Raw genomic sequence first — 6834 nt, forward strand, 5'->3', positions numbered from 1 at the left:
TTGTCTTCAAGTTCTGAACATTTTCTGAACATCAGTAGGGCTGGTGTCACCCCAGTGTGGTAATGCATGCTGTCACCCACCGACTACCTGGCATGCACCCCATTCTCCCCCCTTGCACTAGCCATACTAGTTGGCTGTTTCTGGTGCACCACAGCCTTTTCTGGGTCTGGCAGGGCTTCTGGGGAAGCAGGAGAAGGAGGCTCCTCTCTTTCCACCCAACCAGTGGACCCACCAGACCTGGAAGGCAGCCCCTTCCCACCAGCAACTGCTTGTGAGTGTGGGGTGCTTCTGCCACCTGGCAGCCTTTATGCTGCTTAGCCAGCAGCCCTTCCAGACCATTAAGGAGCTGTCAGGCAGCAGGAGCACGCCAGCCCCACAAGCAACCACAGCAGAAGGATGTCAGAGGCAGAGAGCTTCCTCCAAAGTGCCACATTCTCATTCCATTGTACTTCCAGATTGATGAACATGAAAAACAGCTATGGCCGGTTGTAATGAGTTGCTTTTCCCCCCATCCTTGTTTTCTTAGTGGAATGTCTTCTCCCATCCACCCACACCGCTATGAAGCAACATTAAGGAGGAGTCATATTTGCCATCACTTCCCACCCCACCCAGAACACAACAACATAATTTGGAAAACTGTACAAACACTTATTGTTGATGGACAGTCTTCACTGACATCTGTCGTTCCCAGGGAATCCTGAATGCTGACATTCCTCTAGCTACAAAGCAACTGATTGCATATTTTCATCTTTATACAGTACTTTGTTGTTACTAAATAAATACTTTTACTATACATGATTCACTATTAATGAAAACATTAAAAAATGAACAATTCTTTGTTTATTTAGGTAGCAGCTTTTTAGGTTACAAGCGTCTTCCATTTTCTCTCTGTATAGGCAGCAGGAGGAATGGTTTCGCATCACCCATATGAGTTTCTCTGCATCAGATTTTGACCATAAAAAGTCTGGGGTATTTGGGCTCTATACATTACAGGGGTTGGGACAAAAAAGTTCAGCAATGCAGTTTTTGTTGTAGTAAATTTTTTGGTCAAAGTTGTACATGGCAGATAGGAGAAACATGGGGACAGTGCTTACAATTCTTTATGTGAAGTGTTGTAAAATGGCTATCACAGGTCTAGTTCTGTATGATGTCTACCACAAAATGTAACTCAAAGCAAAAATGCCAATTTTTGTGGTTAACCCAACAGTATGAGGGTTCAAGTGTTCCCATTCCTAAAATTCATTCCACAATATACATCCTGGTGATTACTGAAGCTGTATAATGTTACAATTAAATAATTAGAATAATTAAGTGAGAGGTGGGCTGGTATAATGATTAGATTGGGAGATCCAAGTTTTAGTTCCCACTGAGCCATGACATTCACTAGATGGCTTGGAGCCAATCAATGTGTCCAGAGGACGATGGAAAAAAATGATAACTGATCTGGAAAACAAGCTTTATGAGAAATGTCTTGGGTAGTTGGTATGTTTAGTTTGGAGAAGAGAAAAGTGAGAGATGTTAGACATCTTTAAATATCTGAAGGGATGTCATGGAGACGTTGGAGCAAACTTGGTTGTTGTTGTTTTGCTTCTCCAGGACTAGAACTTGAATCATTGGATTCAAGTCATATGAGAAGAAACTCATAAACATTAGGAGGAACTTCTTTACTTAAGAACTGTTCAACAGTGGAATAGATAGCCTTGTAAGGTGGTACACTCTCCATCTTTGGACGTCTTTAAGCAAAGGTTGGATAGGCATCTTTCAGGAGTGTTTTAATTGTGTATTCCTATATAACAGGGTAGGTCTGTCTGGGCTTTTTGACCCTTTCCAGTTCAAATTTTGTGATTCTATTAATATCAGCCTGGTTTGTTATGTGAGCAAACTGGGAAGAAGGCCATGTATGCACATTGAGCTCACTGTAGGGAAAGTAATACATATATGTAAACTAATTAATGTTTGATCTGCTGGACTTTTATTTCATTCTGTGGAGAATCAGTGTGTGCGTGCGCACGTGCACGCACACACACACGCACACACACACATTCAAATTAGTTTCAACCTGCTTGTAAGACTTGCTGCCTTATCACATGAATACTTAGGTTAGGTACCAGCAGTAACCTCTGTGTATCCTGTTTTACATCACTATAGATGTTTAGAAATGATATGCCACTTTATGTTTTAGTTTTGACCCAGGTGCATTCATCTATTAAAATTATTTCTCCCCAACAGTTCTACTTCCTTGTTTCAAACTTTGCTGTCTGCCTATTTAGAAGCAGGGCTGACATAATATGATTAGCTGAGTCCCATGACTGCATTCACTTCCTTTAAGACTTGTGTTCTTTTTGGGTTACCACAGCAACTTGTTGTTAAGTCAAGCACTTCTTTATTTTTTGTTTTGCTTTCTATCTAAAATGCCCTAGGGTCAGACCACCATGTGCTGGAACAAGAGAGGAGATTACAAACCTTTCTTTAAATGCTTCTTATTCTACAAAAGAAAACATCAATTCTTGTTTCTTCAAACACAGTGATTATTTTGAGCAGCTAATAACTCATACAGAAGGGACATCTAGTCTGTCAGTGACATGAGAACCCCTTCGTCACTAACCAACAAAGAAGTACTATATACTTTGGTTTACTGCAATAATTTGCATATATCATGATTTATAAACCCACTTCAAATCAAGATTTGGCTATTTAGACATAACACCAAACTATGATTAAACTTCCATAACCATGATTTTGCATTACATCTGAGTAAGTCACTGTGTGTATTTGCATGCAACAGCAAGCCAGAATGCTGCAAGTATGTATACGCTGGCCAGAAACTCCTACTGCAAGTAAGGACAGCTTAATAAGTCACATACCTTCTTTGTTTATGTGTGACATCCCATTTAGGCAATCTAGCTTGAAAAGCCAGAGAAGCTATTGCAGTATACAACTACATTATGTTACTATTGTAACTTATGAAGGGTATATTAATTACTTTGGAGTACAACTATAATTTCTTAGGTGTTTTTTCCATTATATAAATATGGACTTCCTAACTAGTAGAGGAGGAATATGTCATGGTTCAAGTGCTGGCTTGTGCTGCATTTCATGATCTGTTGTGAGATAACTATTAGGTAAGAGAATGTAAATTTCTACTATAGGCCAATAGTGGCTGGTGACTTCCATGTTAGTGGAGTAGTGTTCTGGGCTTTAGTTCAGACTTTGACAATACTATCCATGATGTTGAACCTCATCTCCCAAATTGGGGGCAGCTCCTTTCAAGTTCATATTAAAACACAGACCAGATTCACTAGTGTACTGACATAGGGCCAGTACAGATAGCCCTAAAGAGGTGGCTTGATGCCGCCCCTTTGATCACTGGATCGGGACTGCATCAACCACACTGATATAGCCGTATTAGTCTGTAGAATCAGTATGTAGAGAGATCTTGTAGCACCTTTGAGACTAACTGAGGGGCTGTGCAGACTGGCAGTTTGGACCAATTTGGGCCACGGCGCACAACCCAGATCCTCCCCCAGGGCAGCATGTCACCACACACCACACCACATGGCATGCGGTGTCATGGCACTCCTCTAGCGCTGCGTACATATGCTGTAGTGCTGAAGGAATGCAGCCAATCTGCAGTAACGCGGCTATTGTGTCCTTTGCAGGGCAGAAAAAGGAGCCGCTTTTTGTGGCTCCATTTTGCACCCTGCAAAGGCCAGATCTGGGCTACCGTGTGCCGCAGCCCCGATCTGGCTGTAACAGGGGCACCTGAAGGCCACACTTTCAGGGCTGTGTACACAGCCCTTGAAGTGAGTTGGGACTAACACATATTATAAATAGATTATATAGAAAATAAGCAGGGCTCAGTGATGATTTCAAATTCACATTTCATTTATTGCAGCAAATAGCCAGCATATGTGACAATTTTAGGTTTTTGAGAAATATAGAATTGTTTTATTTGTAGAAGTTTCAATGAGATGTTATTAACCTTTAAGATATGTGATTAATTTCTGAACAGCGATGGGGGAGTAGATACATTTGAGTAACAGAACCATTGCCCGGCAAGTTGGAAGCCACAGTTCCACATCTTTAATCATGCAATGTACTCTACATGGGGCAACCCTTATACCAAACCCGGAAGCTTCAAATGGTGCAGAACATGGCAGCCAGGCTGGTCACTGGTACGTCCAGGGCCAGCCATATAACACCGGTATTAAAAGATCTCCATTGGCTGCCCATTCGCTTCCGGGCGCAATATAAGGTGTTGGTGATGACCTATAAAGCCCTAAATGGCTTGGGCCCAGGATACCTGAAGGACCGCCTCTCCCCATACATTCCGCCCCGCACCCTCAGAACATCTGGGCAGCAATTACTTAGGGTTCCCGGGGCGAGACTGGCCTCCACCACCAGGAGGACATTTTCCATCACTGCCCCGGCCCTTTGGAACATGCTGCCCATAGAGCTCCGCTCAGCTACCTCCCTGGCCCAATTCAGACGGGACTTAAAGACCTTTTTGTTCCGGACCGCATTCCCTGAATAAGGTCCTATAAGCCTCCTCTGCCGCACTGGCAATAGGACTGGCTAACCCTGGGGCCTTTTGTTTTTATGTTTTTGTAATTGTGTTATGCTTTTATCGTTATTATTATATTGTATTGTATTTTAAATTGCTGTAAACCGCCCTGATCTGAAGGAAGGGCGGTATACAAATAAAAACTTTATTATTATTATTTATTATGTTAGTTTTTAGTAGTTAGTGTAGTCAATTAGATTAGGGGTTTTTTTACCATAGTTTAAGTTTGTCAATCTTGTTTGTTGTTTTATCATATTAATAGATATTTGTTCTAGTGGTTGTTGTGGGTTTTTTGTTGGTATATGTTAATAAAAATATTTTAAAATGCAAACAAAAAAAATCTAACTATGTATAAGGGTAATTAAGGATTTTGAAGGCTTGGGACTAAAATTATAACTAACTACTTTTAAAAGTAACTTTCTGAGCTTTATTTCAGAAAATATTTTTATTTGGTGTAGAAGCCCGGAGGGAGGAAAGGAGGAGAGAGTGGGCAAAAGAGGGAAGGAAAGCTCAGTCATGCTAGCAGCTGGATGCTAGCATGACATTGGGTTTAGGTGAGCATGCTAATATCTCACTTTAATAAACTGCTTGTGCAGATGTTCCACTTATGAGAGTCATGTGATGTGGAAGCCACATGAGTCTACAGTTCCTATATTATGTTCACAGAAATAATACAGAAGCTACTCATCATCGAAAATGCCTCCAGTGTGCAGTAGTAAGAATATTTGCTTACAGAAACACAAATCAAGAGGGCTTCACTTACTTTTGGAACATTGTACTGCACTTTCAAATGAAATCAAGACAGCTGCCATAATTTGTTTTTTAAAAATGTATATGAAAAGGGGTATAATTTTTCTCCTCCTGACTCATCTCCTTCACAATAGTCAGTTTTCAGAAATCCATTCTCTAGTTTGAAAACTGCTGAGTAATTATTTTGTTACCCAGCTTTATGCAATTTTGCATAAAAATATTGATAATTTGGTAACTTTACAGTGCTTTAAAGCCAAACCACAGTGCAATATATAATATGTTTATGGTCCAAAATGATATAATTGCAACCAGATGGAGCAATCTGGTGGTGCAAAGGAATTGCCTTTACACATTCCTGTTTAAAATCAATGAGCCACAATTGCTCGCCCACCAAAATAATATGCACACTTCCCACTGATTTTAAAGCATCTCGATTTCTCCTAGGAACTCTGTAATTTAGTAGCGTCTAAAATTTTTACTTCCTGGACTTTTAAAAAAAACATATGAATGGAGGGCAAAATAACCTAACATGTTTGATAGATGCCATAATTTCTACAAACATGAATACAGAATCCACCTTTGTGTCATTACATTGCTGCATAGAATTAAAGTCAGGCCAATAATATTTTTCCTCAAATACAATTCAGAATGCTGATAAATCTAGAAGTATGTTAACTACTACTTCTACTAAAAAAAAAAGGTATGTGAACTTGATAATTCATTGAAACTGGACACAGAATGGGATCCTGATTTCATCATGCGCAGAGTAATTGAAATCTGTGGGTCCCTTTTAAGCATGATCTAGATCCAACTCTTTGTGGGTTATCAAAAACATGGCCCTGATCCCAAGTTAACTTTTTTAAAAACCATTTTTAGAAGTGAGTTTCAGAAGGAGAAAACCAGGGAGGGTTCTGTTTTAAGTTATCCTACATACATTGTTTTTCCCTTTCATATGATCCCAACTCTGCAGATTTTTGCCTCTGCTTTTTTCCTCAGTTGAAGCATTTCTAAAAGTCTGCAAACCATTTGTGGAAATATATCAGCAATAAGAACTCTAATGATGTAATAATCGGTGGTTATAGTTTTTAGTCATTTTAATAGGACTATTTATCTGGATCTATAATGGTGGAATAATAATATTTTTTATTCTTTCTTTTCTTTTTCTTTTTATTACAGTCAGTATGGGGGGGTCAGTCCTATTGTGTATTTGTTATATGTCTTTTTCTTTTCTCTCTTTATAATAATAATAATAATAATAATTTGTTTTATTTATATACCGCTATTCCAAAGATCATAGCGGTGAACAGCAAGTAAGCTAATTAGCAAGTAAGCTAATTTGCCCCCAACAGTCTGGGTACTCATTTTAGCGACCTCGGAAGGATGCAAGCCTGAGTCGAGCTTGGGCCCTTTTGCTGGTCTTGAACTCGCAACCTTGTGGTTTCGAGTGAATGGCTGCAGTACAGGCATTTAACCACTGCGCCACCAGGGCTCCATCTTTTTTCTGTCTTTTTATTTTTTTT

This window comes from Sceloporus occidentalis, unplaced genomic scaffold (genome assembly GCF_023333645.1).
Source record: "Sceloporus occidentalis isolate IW3139 unplaced genomic scaffold, rSceOcc1.0.p SCAF_3, whole genome shotgun sequence".
Classification (NCBI taxonomy): domain Eukaryota; kingdom Metazoa; phylum Chordata; class Lepidosauria; order Squamata; family Phrynosomatidae; genus Sceloporus; species Sceloporus occidentalis.